At 36.6% G+C, this 12,667-nt stretch overlaps 1 pseudogene; it reads left to right on the top strand.

Annotated features, from left to right (window-relative positions):
* The first annotated feature begins 1,247 nt into the window (after positions 1-1,247).
* Positions 1,248-1,881, top strand: LOC115286419 (annotated as a pseudogene).
* Positions 1,882-12,667: the final 10,786 nt, after the last annotated feature.

The raw sequence follows: 12,667 nt of genomic DNA, 5'->3' as shown, positions 1-12,667 counted from the left end.
GATGCTACATTGTCAGCTTTGAAGGGGTGGGGTGGGGGGAAGGAATCATGATCAAAGAATGTAGGCAGCCTCTAGAAGCTGGAAAATGCAAGGAAATAGGTTTTCTCCTAAAGCCTCCAGAAAGTGTGTAGTCTTGCTAACACCTTGATTTTAGCCCAGTGAAACCCATTTCAGAGTTTTGACCTATAGCACTTAAGATAATAAATTTATGTTGAGCTACTATGTAATTTGTTACAGCAGCAATAAGAAACCAATATAGAAAAAACAAACCTCACATGGCCACTAAACACTGTGTGACATTTGTACCTTCCAGTATGCTTGCTTTCCTATTCTCCAAAATAGGAGTTCTTCCCACATTAGCAGCTAACATTGCCTTGTATTTTATTGAGAACCTGACTTCCCTTATGACTGATATATATATATATATATTTACTTGCTCAACTCCTTACATGTAAAATCAATATCCCAACTTCATTGCTACATCCTTTATCCTGCCACGTCTTTGGGCCCTGGCCATGCCACTATCTTCAAGGAAAAGGAATGGAAGAAGAAGAGGAAAATCAACATTCTATTTTTTAAAAATACTTAATTTAATTTAATTTCAGAGAGAGTACATGAGCAGGGGAGAAGGGCAGAGGGAGCGAGAGAGAGAACCTCAAGTAGGCTCAGTGATGATTGTGGAGGCTTGATCCCAGGACCCTGGGATCATGACCTGAGCTGAAATCAAGAGTCATATGCTCAACCAGCTGAGCCATCCAGGCACCTCAACATCCTACTCTTCATTGTTAATTGTCTGCCTGTGTTATAACATATCTGTAGTATGTAAACCCAACCTTCTTCACATTTGTACCCAAAGAACAATTCCTGCTTTAATATTAAAACTTATTTAAAAAAATTTTTTTAGTGTTTTATTTATTTTTGAGACAGAGAGACCGAGCATGAGCTGGGGAGGAGCAGAGAGAGAGAGAGTGAGACACAGAATCTGAAGCAGGATCCAGGCTCCAAGCTGTCGGCACAGAGCCTGACATGAGGCTCAAATTTATGAACTGTGAGATCATGACCTGAACCGAAGTTGGACACTTAACCAGTTGGGCCACCCAGGTGCCCCTTAAAACATATTTTTTAATTATAGTGCAAAGAAATGGTGTTTTTGTGTAAAAGAATTACTTCCTGAACAAAGATGTTACAAAATATATGAGTATAATGACTTGTTTCCTTTTTGGGCCCTCACAGATGGTGGTGTTGCCATGGGTCACTGCCCTGTCTGATGTCACTGGCATTGTACAAAAAAAGCTGTATTCAAGGTTTCATTTCTGCAGAGATATTCCTGATGCAAAGATCCACATCTTTGACCTGGAATGGAAGAAGGCAAAAGTGGTGAGTTTCTACACCATGTGGTCACATGGTGTCAGATGAATATGAACTTCTCTTTTTTGAAGTCCTGGAGTCTTCCTCTGTGCCAACAAGTACATGGTGAAAAGTTGTGCAAGGATGGCTTTCACATTCAAGTTCACTTCCACCCCTTTCAAATCGTCCTATTAACAAGATGTTGTCTTGTGCTGGGACCATATAGACAGGTATGTGGGGTGCCTTCAGAAATCACCAGGGTACAGTAGCTAGGGTCCGTATTGACCTAGTCATTATGTCCATCCTTACCACGCTAAAGAACAAGGAACATGTGGTTGAGATCCTATACAGGGCCAAACTCAAGTTACCTGACTGCCAGAAAATCACATCACTGGTAAGTGGGGCTTTACTAAACTTAATGTAGATGAATTTGAAGACATGGTGACTGAAAAGTGCCTCGTTTCAGATGACTTTGGGGTCAAATACCTCTCTTATGACGGCTTCCTGGACAAATGGTAGGGCCTGCACTCATGAGAAACTTAGCTCTGCTCCCTTATTTATACCCACAGATAAATCCTAATTCCTGTTAAAAAAAAAAAAAAAGAATATATCCAAAGACCAATCAATGATTTGAACTCTTTACCATAATGACAAGTATAAGTCAATACTATACCTGGGCCTGTTACCTTAATTTTGGGTTTTGTGATTTCTTTTAATCATAATTTTAAAACTTTAGTAATGATTTTTATATAGAGTATATAAATACATATATGTGGTTTAAAAGCAACAAATGAATACACACACACATATATACATACCTATAAACACACACACACACACACACACACACACACACACACACACACACACATACATCACACCTAGTTTAAGAGAGAGAAATTTTGAGTATTCCTTGTGTCTCTACATCATGGCAATCTCACTTAATCCAAGTTAATTGCTGTCCTGAAATTTGTGTTAATATTTTCCTTTTCTTTATAGTTTTACTTCCTGTACAAAATGTGACCGTACATCTAGTTCATCTAAGGCAATCCTGGTTTAAGAATGCTGTCACTGAGTGATTATTAACAGTACTCCTTTTTACTGTCAAACATCCTGTTTTGGATGATCTAAATCATATATGGACACAGACTTTATGTATAGATAGCTATACAGTGAGTAACTTAGTTTAGAAACTCAGTGGCAAAGAAGAAATCTAATTTTGTAAGAAAAGGGCATTATCGCCGTAGTTAGATGAAGACTCCCAGAGTCTTGAGGTCATGATTTGACTTTAGTGTGTATGAAATTTCATAAGTGCATCTTTTGGAGAAGTCAGTGGAAAAAGCAGTGAGTTACTTTTGAGGAACATAGGGCTCACCACTGTTTAGGCATTTGTTGGGCTATAGTGTGGATCAGGTTGTTAATCATAGTTTTAAATCCTCTCTTAAAATAATTTTTAATATGAATTGAGGAATAATACATGTACTATAAACTACATATGTCTTAAATATGTACCTGAGGGATTTTAATATCCAACAACACCCAGATCAAGATTTAGAACACTTCTAGTCCCTGAAGACTCCCTCATGCCTCTTCCCACTCAATAGTCCCTTTCAAAGATGGCTATTCTCTTTATCACCAGAGATTCCTTTTATCTGTTTTTGAAATGCATATAATTTGAATTGATACATACTCCTTTGTCTAGCTGCTTTTGTTCATTGATCATGTCATTGAGACTCAATTGTTACACACCAGATCATTCTTTTTCTTGCTGTGTAGTATTCTACTGTATGACTACACCATGATTTTTTTAATGCATTCCACTGTTGATGGACTTTTAGTATTTCCCACTTGTTCACTCTTATAAATGAGTATCAATTTCAGTACATCATTAGCAAAAAAATAATTCCAACCCTTCTGTATCTTCATTTTATTTTGTATTGTCACTCTTATTTTTAACTGTCTCCTAATTTTTTAAACTGTGGTATCTCAAAAGCCCAATGAATTATAAAATTCATAAAAGGAATTCCTTAAAATAAAATGAATTATTCAAATATTGTTAGTCATATTATCAATTATTTTCAAAATTTTATTATTTCAGAAATTTTGATCAAAATTTTAATGAGAATATTAAAGATATTTACTAGAAAGGAAAAATAAATAAAAGAAGGATGAGTTTGCTGAGTTTGAACAATAACTTACCTTTTTTATAAAGCTATGTTAATCTATGGACTGGGTTGTGTCCCCTCAAGATTCATATATTGAAGCTCTAACTTCCAGTGCAACAGTACTTGGAGATGGAACCTTTGGGAGATAATTAGGTTTAGATAGGAGTGGAGGGCAGAGCCTTCATGATGAAATTAGGGCTTTTAGAAGAAGAGACACCAGGGGGCTTGCTCTCCCTCTCTCTCTGTCATGTGAGGACACAGTGAGAAGGCAGCTATATGTAGCCAGGAAGAGAGCTCTCACCTGTAAGTGAATCTGCCTGTACCTTGACCTTGGACTTCCCCAGCCCCTAGGACTGTGATTCTTAAACCACCCAGTCTGTAGTATTTTGTTCTAGCAGTCCAAACTACTACATTAAAAACTGATGTTCTACCAGCATGACTTCATATAAGATATTGCATAGACAAATTTGTTTAAAATTTTGCTGACATATCAGGTATAATTATTTCCAAATGACCCATCATTAACAGGAGTGTGAAGAAGCATTTCTCTTTCCAATTTCTTGATTACAGTGAAATCTACTTGGCCACAGACAAAAAGGTGATTCCATAATATATAAAAGTGGGCCAAGAGAAGGTAACATTCCTGTGACAGATCCTTAGGCCGAGGAGTCTGTCTTAGGGAAAGAAATGTAAATAATAGTTGACTGTATAGAAATAAATACTAATTATTTTAGAAAATAAGAAAGTTGGAGAAAAATTGGGAGACCACCAGTTTAATTGGCTTGCAGAAAATCATTCACCAAAGTCTTGAAAGTGAATTCAAGAAAACTCACAATGGCTGTGAGCCCAATGAAAAGACAGTATTTCCATGTGATCAGATTAAACTTGTTACTATTTCAGTGCAAATTCTGAAATGAGAAACTAAAAGGATTTCTATTTGAGACATCAAGTGCTGGCAATGGAAGCTGAACTCATCTCAAGAGGAGTAACTATAGAAAGTCATTCTGAAAAAGGATTTATTTTCTCACTGAAAAGATGTGCTGAAAGAGAGGGCCTGCCTTTGACTAGAGATAGAAACAGGAAAAATGTAGAGAAAGATTTAGGAGATAATTATACTATTTAAATCAAGACCACTGCACTGTATTTAATTAATTGACATAGCACATATTGATCATTACCATATGCCAAGTGTTGCACTATGTGATAGGGAATAGTGTCTAGAATCATTAGGTGATTAAACTCAGGTGCTTAAATTTACTTGAGAATATGTACTACATTCCCTGGGAGACCTGCATTCATCCTCAGAGTCAGACATATCTACGCCTATTTGCACTACTTGTGAGGGACAAGATCAGGCATAGAGTTACATGAGTGATCAAATTGCTGAGGTTAGCATTGATTGTTTCTCAAGGGTACTGCTTCATATGTTTATTCAAATAAATGAAACATACGTGAAGTACCCTAGATGTGAGTAGTCAATGCTCACATTGTATGTGTGAGTAGTAATCTGTATGAATAGTCATGAATGATCAGGGGATTTTTTGACAGATTATCAAAGAGAACATTATTAGCCAGTAGCTGGTGATAGAAATTTTTATGTTAAGGACCCTCGATTATTCCATTATAGGCTTTTATACCTATAATTCATTAGTAAAATTTACTTGCCTATTTTAGAGAATTCATTAAGCCAACCTTCACTGAGCCCCTTCTGGTCACTGTGTTGAGGGTCAGGGATACAGGGATACGGAGATCCATGAGAGGTGTCATTTCTGGAGGAGATCAGAGTCTAATGGTAGCAGTGATATGAGCAGTGATATTGTATAGTGTAGTAAGTCCTTACAGAAAGTAAAAACAGAAATGGAACTTCAGAGGAGTAAGTGACCAATTGCCCAGGATATCAGAAAATAATTTAAATAGGAGGGAATATTTTGCTCTTAAAAGATGAGTAATCTGACATGTTAATAGAGACAATGAGTTAAAAAGAGCACAACATATCCAAAGAGCTCTGTGGCGTGAAGTTCAAGAGGCAGGAGATGAGGTTGGTATGAAAACAATTGTGAGCAATGATGAGACAGGCTGAGCACATTCCAATGAGCAGGTGTGCTGAACTCAGTTAAATGCTTGAGGTATTTTTTATTTTTCAGGTTTGTTTGCTTTTTAGTCTCTTTACTAAAGATGAGCAGAATATGTAAGCAGAGCTCTCAAATACTGAAAAAAAAATTGAAGTGCATTAGCATGACTACCTGTTAGGAGGTAACCAAAGTTTGTTGTGAATTTTAGAAAATGGTTATAGTTAGTTCCTCTTTCCACCTCTCTTGATTCTTACTTACTAGATACATAAATACATTTAGGGAAAGAAAATAAATTACATTATGGGCATGCTTCTAGACTTAAGCAGAATTATATCCATATTTCAGTTCAAAATAGGGGAAAGTGTACTTTAAAATCTGCTACTTGACTACACTAACATTTAATAAGTGTGTATCAATTCCCATTGATATATAAATATATTCTAAACAAGTTTAGGGCTACTGTGTAATTTTCAATTTGGAATAAAGGGACAGATGTAAGTGTTTTAAGTCTAACATGATAAGAGCAATGATGGGAACATAAAGACAATCTTTAGGCCATGAGGTGTAAGTAATCTAAGATGGGTTGGTGTTGGCCATAAGTTAACTGGCAATTATTCTTTCAGTTTTTGCTTATCTGAGAGTGTCTTAAAATTTCTCCTTCATTTTTGAAGATTAGTTTTGAAGATATGAATTATTGGTGGACAGCTTTTTTTTTCCTTTCAGCACTTTGAATATTTCATTTCTTTCTGGCCTCAGTGAATCTTGCTGAGAATCCTTGTATATAACAACTTCTCTCTTGCTGCTTTCAGAATTCTTTTTGCCTTTTTGGGAATTTGAGTATAATGTGTGTATGTATGGATCTATTTGAGTTTAATTCTATGTGGGTTTGTTGAACTTGGATGTGCAGATTAATAGTTTTCGTCAAATTTGGTTTTTTTCCCCCTATTTCTCCAGGTGTTCTTTCTGTCTCTTTCTCTCCTTTTCCTTATGGGACTCCCATTATGCATACATTGGTATATTTGATGGTGTCCCACATATTTCTGAGGCATTTTTCATTTTTCTTTAACCTTTTTCTTTTTTGTTCAGCGGGCTGAATAATCTTATTTAACCTGTCTTAAAATGTTCAGATTCTTTCTTCTGTCAGTTCATGTATTGTTGAGTCCCTCTGGTGAATTTCTCATTTCAGCTATTGTATTTTCATCTCCAGAATTTTTATTTGATTTTTTTCTTTTTCTTCTCTATTTGGTAAGGTATTGTTCTCATCCTTCCTTTAGTATTTTAGACATGCTTTAGTTTTTTTTTTTAATATTTAAGATAGCAGATTTGAAATGTTTGTCTTGTTAGTTCAGATGAGATCGTGCATGTTCAGGGTGGTATGGCCGAAGACTGTCTTGTAAATTCAATGCTTGGGTTTTGTCAGGGGTAATTTTTACTGACTTTTCACCCTTGTGTATGGGGTCTAATTTCCTGAAGCCTCTGTGTGTGTGTGTGTGTGCACTCACGTGCCTGTTTTATAATTTTTTGTTAAAAATGAGACACAATATTATGTGGCAATCTAAAAATAAGATTATTGCCCTCCCTTTTTTTTCTTTTTTTTTTTTTTGGTTGCTATTTGTTTGTTTAGTGACTTTCTTAGGCTACTTCTTCTATGCAGCCACTAAAGTCTGGGTGATTTTCTTAGTGGTCAGCTCAGGACTGGACAGAGATTTCCTTAAGTGGCTTGAATCAGAAAGTCTCTGCTGAGGAGCTCTGTGTGTGTTGGAGTGTGGCTTCAGTACTTCATATGCAGTTAAAACTCCGTCTTAGCCTTCACTTCCTGCTTGTGAATAGCCTCGATGCATGTTAGATGTGAAAGAGTAGAGTCTTCTCAAGTCTTTCCTGGGTATTCACATAACTCCTGAATGTGGGTATCACATTCTAGAATCCTAGAAATATATACGAACTTCTCAGATCTCTCTGTGGATAGCTAATTTTCCAGTTTTTCCTTTCAAGTTTTGCGGTCAGTCCCTTGTCCCCAACGGGAAATGCTGCTTCAGAAGCTGTGATATTACATGATTGCTGCTGATTGTGTCCATCAAATATCCTAGGGATAGAGCTGCACTCACAGGCTAAACAAAAGCTTGAGAATGGAGCTTTTCAGTAAGCTTCCAGACAGGCCGAATCATGATGGTTCCCTAGTGTTGGTGTTGTTAAGGAGTTTCAACTATGTTCTCCTCCCTCCAGGGGCTGGTGGGCTGTTGGTACTTATAGCTATTGTAAATACCAACAACCACAGCCCAGGCTGTTGTTTTTCAAGGATATCATGGAGTTGGGGAAAGGCAGACAGGATTAGAGCAAGTTAAAATGCCACAAAACTCAGCCATTTTTTCTTACCAAAACTTCTTGGGTTGTTGCAAGTCTTTAATTAATATCCAGAGTCCTGAACAGTTTGATTTTGATAATTTTTGCCACTGCTTTCATTGCATTTATAGAAGAGCAGATTTTCAGGAGGTTGTTACTCTGCCATTCTTGAAGTCATCTATCAGGCTATAACCTTTAAGCTAGATTTTGCTCTAAGTTTGGATATAATTAAAAGGAAGTTTAGCACGCACACAAACAAATGTACACCTGCTACTGGGTGGGTTGACTTTCATAATCCACAGATTCAGACGACTTCTACTAGGAAGTCTTGCCAGGACTTACATGTTAACTGTGGTAAAGATAGGGCTGTAGCCCAGCCTGTTTCCATGTATGTATCTGGCAATGACTTGATCCTCATTTCCAGGAAAGTAACAGAATTTGTCTTTTACTTGTACGTTTATTACAAATGACTATAGGCAAGGAATGGGTAAGAAAATTTTGCCCTCCCCAAAGTCCAAGAATTTCCTCTTCAGTTCCTAGAACCACCTTTTCCCAAGTGGTTGACAGTAGGAAATCCACTGCCTTCAAGGAAATGCCCAATCTTACTTGTAGAATGTGGTTTTGGCCTGATACTCTGGCCTCAGTAAATTAATCATCTCAGAACATAATGGTGCAAAATCAGGTATTCCTCAAAGTCTGGGTTGTCTCATATGAAACAGCACAAGAACATTAATAGCCTGTTCCTGCTTGAAAGTCATTAGGTTCTTTCCATTTTCTTTTAGATCTTTTTTTCTAATTTGACTTGAAGAGCCTCTTTTCTTGGTTTCAACTCCTCATCCCCGAAGTATTTTTGCTCAAATAGGAATACAACTTCCAATAAACCAGGGAAATTTTTAGGTAGAGGGCACACTAAATTTCAAAGGAAAAGGAAACATTTTCTCACTTCCATTGGATGCCCGACCAAAAAGCAACAATGTCTGCAGAGACCCCAGTCCAGCTTATATCCGCAATCTGACTGATAGTTGCTCATTCATAATGCCAGCATATGGGTTTATGCGGCTTCTGACTTGTCCCTCAAAGAGAATAGATTCATTTTTTTGTATAGCTAAGGGCAAAGAGCAAAGAAATTAGCAAGTCTCAGGATAGAATCAGTTACTATATCCTGCAAGATGAAATATTTTTGCAGGTTTTAAATGTCAGTTTTCAGTTTCTTGACAGCTTCTACCCATAAGATTTCAAAATTCTTAAGGATCTGTATTTTAAAAAGGTCCTCTTGTTACAAATACACTATTTTCAAAAAGCTAATCTAAACACACACAGACACAAGAAGCATGGTGACCCTTGGTTAAAAATAAAATACTGAGGAATTTATCCAAAATCACAAAGACCACTGTTTGTTTGCAAGACTGTGATTTAATGGGAGAAAAAAGAAACCATCACCTTTCTGGCCTCCATTTGGAGAGAATTTAGTTTCCCTATGACTGAAAATTCTAGGTTGAGTGTTTGATATTATAAAGATTTAAATACCTGACAGATGGAGACAGAAGTATGAACTACTGCAATTCAAGTTAGAGTTTTGGTATCCAGGAAACAATCCTATAAAGTTCCCTTTAAAAAGAACAGAAAGAACATGACATTGAACTTAGTAGGAGACACTATACCAATGCATTTGTGTGTCTAGTTGAGGTCAGTCTGCTTGTGAGTAAACAGGTGTTTATAATAATAAGCAGGGTTAGAAGGACAAATTGAACACAACCCTGTCTGCCATGACTCCATCTTCTCCCTGTCCCAACAATTTAAGCTTTGGGACTTCTTGTCCTAAATAGTTAGAGACAAGCTCCAACAAAGGCATTAAGTAAAAACACACATAAAAAACCCTAATTTTAGAATTTAGAGAGACCAGTTACATTTTTGCTTTACTCAGTAACCTACTTCACATAAACAGAATGGAAAGTTTTGTTCTGATTCTATCAGAACAAAGTGATGAGGAGATTTGTTTCTGGACTCATCTTCACAACTTCTGATTGATCTATCATTTCTGGGACCATCACTAAAATTAGTTATGGCACATTAGTGTTTTCAATCACAAAATGGAAATTAATATCTGATATGTATACATTTAAAGATTAAGTAAATAAACCAGACATGCAAGTCTTACAGAAAACATTCTTTGTGATATGTGTGATTCTATGAGATACTTGAGTTGTCTGAGTTAAGAAAATAAAATGCATTGATCATAAATACATGGTATTTCTGACCATAGTTGTAGAGATGAGGCCAGGGTAAATACTTAATAAATATCTGTTGAATGAGTATGTGACATAAATATCAAATCATTGCCTTTTCTAACTGTAGTTGTAGTGCATATAGGATTCAGACATATCTTTCCTAAAAAAAAAAAAAAAAAAACACCTCAAAATACCCTCAAGTCCATGACCCAGAATAACCCTTGTTTTTGTAGTGGACCCCAAGAGTTGGCTATCTTCCTTATTGTTACTGTGAAAAGTCTCTGGCAAATGAATCTCTTGAGGGATTTTTTAAATTATTTACTTTCAGAGCAATAGACTCAATTTTCTGCAATCAATGACATTCAAAAGCTTGTGAAAAATGTGACCTGGAGTAAGTTTGGGATAGTTAATTTTCTCAGCAATCAATTTATTTGTCTTCTACAGGATATATAAGGTGTTTATGTGTTGGGGTATGCTGGTGGCAGTTTTTGGCAGAAGGGTGTTGATTTACTCTTGCCAATGAAAACAAGCTGTTACTTTATTTTCTGAGCAATGACAGCCCCTGGTACTGAGCGCAGCTTTTGTAACTCATGAATGGTCAGGGATGGTCTATAAGGAACTACAAAGAATAGGGAAATTTTATTTGTGAATGTTGCAAGTAGTCTTTAGGGAATGGCTCACCTTCTTATTAAGAATTAGCAGTGATAGGAGATTGAAAATCTGAAAACAGAGATACTGAATTTTGGCATTTCATATTATTTTTCTCTGGAGACAAAAGGATTAATTAGAATAGATGAATGGAAAGGGTTGTGAAGAAAAATGTTGTGTTATTCTCCAGGGTCAACCAGCTGTAGGCTTTTCAATGATCTTTCCATTCCCATCATCCTGGCCTTCCGGCTCTTGCACTGTGGCACTCTTACCTGCCTACAAGGCCTTTACATATGATTTTATTACTCTTCCTGCCTCCCTTAATTTTTACTGCTATTCTTCAGATTTTTCGGGAAAGCCTTTTTTTAAGTGCCTAAATGATCTTGTAACACCATGTTCCTCTTATCATAGTTTAATTCATATTTGTGATATTAGAACCTGACTTTCCATGAGACTTCATGCTCATGAGGGGCAGAGATGATGTCTGTTTTGACTTCCCATTGTATCCCCAGCATAGTACTTGAAATGAGTCCTCTACAAAGAGAGAGAAATGATTAATTCTGCCTGGGAGGCAGCAAGAGATGAAGTAAGCAGGAAGCATAACACAGACCTCATATCAGTTTAGCCTGACAGATTATGATATGCCAGATAACGAAGGTATTGCAATTGTGGGAACCACATAAGAAAAGGAATAGAGACAAATAAATACATGGTGTTATTCAGAAGTCTGAACATGGATGTAGAGGACGATTGAGTAGAGATGAGGTTACAGGGGCAGATTGGGACCAGATTGTTTAGAGCCTTGGGATTTTAAGGAATTTAGACATTTTCTAGGCAGTTAGGAGCCATTTGAAGACTATTAAGGAGTAGAATAACACAATCCCATCTGTGTTCTGATATCACTCTGGCAGCAGTGTGGAAGGCAGTCGAACTAAAAATAGGATTATAAGTAATGTGTTCATTGCTTTTCCCCTCTTTGCACAGTAACCCAATTTTAGCCTTGACATACATCCTGTTTGTACAGGAAAATCCCTATGCCTGAAGAAGCAACTCCTTATACTATCTGGTGGAGAGTTTTGTTATAAAGCATAAGGGTAATGTGGCCATCAGCCACTGTATTGTGTCTTGTGCCAGTGGAAGTGTTTAGTAATGAAGACATTTAACAAAAATAATTAACTTAATACATGGAACCATAAAACTCAGGCGTTTTTCAGACAGTCTCAGAAACTGACATGTAAGAAATTGTATGGAGAAATAGCAGAGGGAATCAGTTTTATATATCTAACAGAATCAGCAGAAGTCAGCTAATTCTAAGAAAGTGATTTGCAGCACTCTAGAAATAAGTTATGAAAAAAAAAAGTTATGGAAACCCATAATATAACTTGGTATTACTAGACATCTTGAAAAATATTAACAGTTAGATTCTAGGGATGTAGTTATATTTATTGAGAACTATTGTATACAAGATGCTGTTCTAAGCTAATTAGCCTACAGAATCCTCACAACTTCGCAGGACACTGTTATCAGCTCTATTTTGCACAGGGAAAAGAAGACTCAGTGAGTGTAACTTGTTCAGGGTCTCCTAAGTAATAAGTGGTGGAGATGGATTCAGGCCAGGGAGTCTCACTCCTTGTCCCTGTGCTTTCTGCCCTTCCCACGCTGCCTCATTTTACACAGCTGCACTCAGCTTTGGAAAGGCCCTTCTTTTCTCTTTATGGTCACATCCTTACTCATTCTTTATTCTTTTCAATAAAAAAGAAAGCATTCATTTAGCATCAGTTTCATCTTTGTTTTTCCCATAAAATCAGATAGAATTTTGCCTGGGATGATTTTGTAAACACCTAGTTTTGATGGTGATCATTTAAAA

Source organism: Suricata suricatta, chromosome 3, assembly GCF_006229205.1.
Source record: "Suricata suricatta isolate VVHF042 chromosome 3, meerkat_22Aug2017_6uvM2_HiC, whole genome shotgun sequence".
In the NCBI taxonomy this organism is placed as follows: domain Eukaryota; kingdom Metazoa; phylum Chordata; class Mammalia; order Carnivora; family Herpestidae; genus Suricata; species Suricata suricatta.
Note: the sequence above shows the minus strand (reverse complement) of the source record. Positions and strands in the feature narration are given on the sequence as shown.